At 42.4% G+C, this 1,557-nt stretch overlaps 1 pseudogene; it reads left to right on the forward strand.

Moving 5' to 3' along the window:
• The first annotated feature begins 916 nt into the window (after window positions 1–916).
• Window positions 917–1,016, forward strand: LOC127089317 (uncharacterized; annotated as a pseudogene).
• The last annotated feature ends 541 nt before the right edge of the window (window positions 1,017–1,557 follow it).

Below are 1,557 nucleotides of genomic sequence, written 5' to 3' on the forward strand. Positions count from 1 at the left end.
TTCCTTAGGTTCACTTTCCTCAGTAGATTTCTTAGGGTTTTGGTTTTCTATCCTTGGATCAGACGGTCCTTCCACTTCCGTTCCACTTCTTAATATAATTGCATGAGCTTGGCTTCTCGGATTAGGTTGGGGCTGTCCAGGGAATGTACCAGTTGGTGCAGCAGTAGGTGCTTGTTGTTGAGCTACTTGAGATATTTGTGTTTCTAACATTTTGTTATGGGTAGCCAAGGCATCTACTTTGCTTGCTAGTTGTTTAAGTTGTTCGCCAGTGTGTATGTTCTGGTTTAAGAAATCTTTATTGGTTTGTTGTTGGGAAGCTATAAAGTTTTCCATCATGATTTCCAAGTTGGATTTTCTAGGGTTATTATTGTTAGGATTCGGTTTCTGATATCCCGGAGGTACAGATGGGGTTTGATTCGGAGACTGTCCAGGTGCGTATAGAGCATTATTACTCTTATATGAAAAGTTTGGATGGTTCTTCCAATTTGGGTTATAGGTATTCGAATAGGGGCTTCCTTGAGCATAGTTTACTTGCTCTGTTTGGATTCCAGTCAAGAGTTGACATTCCGCAGGAGTGTGGCCTTGGATTCCACAGACCTCGCAATTCTGAGTTATAGCAACCACGGCGGTTGGAGGTGATACGTTTAAACTTTCAATCTTCTGGACCAAAGCATCCACTTTTGCATTAACGTGATCAAGGTTACTTATCTCGTACATGCCAGTTTTCGGTTGAGGTTTTTCCACTGTTGTTCGTTCGGTTCCCCACTGATAGTGGTTTTGGGCCATGCTCTCGATAAGCTGGTAAGCATCAGCATAAGGTTTGTTCATTAGTGCACCACCTGCAGCGGCGTCTATTGGTAACCTTGTATTGTATAAGAGACCATTATAAAATGTGTGAATTACTAACCAGTCTTCCAAACCATGGTGTGGGCAAAGTCTCATCATGTCTTTGTATCTTTCCCATGCTTCGAAAAGAGACTCGTTGTCTTTCTGTTTAAATCCGTTTATCTGGGCTCTTAACATAGCTGTTTTGCTTGGTGGAAAATATCGGGCAAGAAAAACTTTCTTCAACTCGTTCCATGTGGTGACTGAGTTGGAAGGGAGAGATTGAAGCCATCTTCTAGCGCTATCTCTTAATGAGAAAGGAAAAAGACGAAGTCGAATTGCCTCTGAAGTGACACCATTAGCTTTAACAGTATCAGCGTATTGAACAAATACGGATAAATGAAGGTTTGGATCTTCGGTAAGATTTCCAGAGAATTGGTTCTGTTGCACAGCCTGCAACAACGAAGGTTTAAGTTCAAAGTTGTTTGCTTCGATTGCGGGCGGAGCAATACTTGAATGCGGTTCATCTTGCGATGGAGCGGCGTAATCTCTAAGAGCACGAGCTGGTTCTGCCATCTCGGTTAAAGAAGGAAAAATGTTTTTGATATCAGGAAGGTTTATAGGAGGGAGATTGTTTTCAGCACGATATTCCCGAATTCGTCGTAAGACTCGGAGATATAGTTCGATATCGTTGATTCGTAAATAGAGCGGTTCGCCTTGAGAGCGAGTGCG

Source organism: Lathyrus oleraceus, chromosome 5, assembly GCF_024323335.1.
Source record: "Lathyrus oleraceus cultivar Zhongwan6 chromosome 5, CAAS_Psat_ZW6_1.0, whole genome shotgun sequence".
NCBI lineage: Eukaryota > Viridiplantae > Streptophyta > Magnoliopsida > Fabales > Fabaceae > Lathyrus > Lathyrus oleraceus.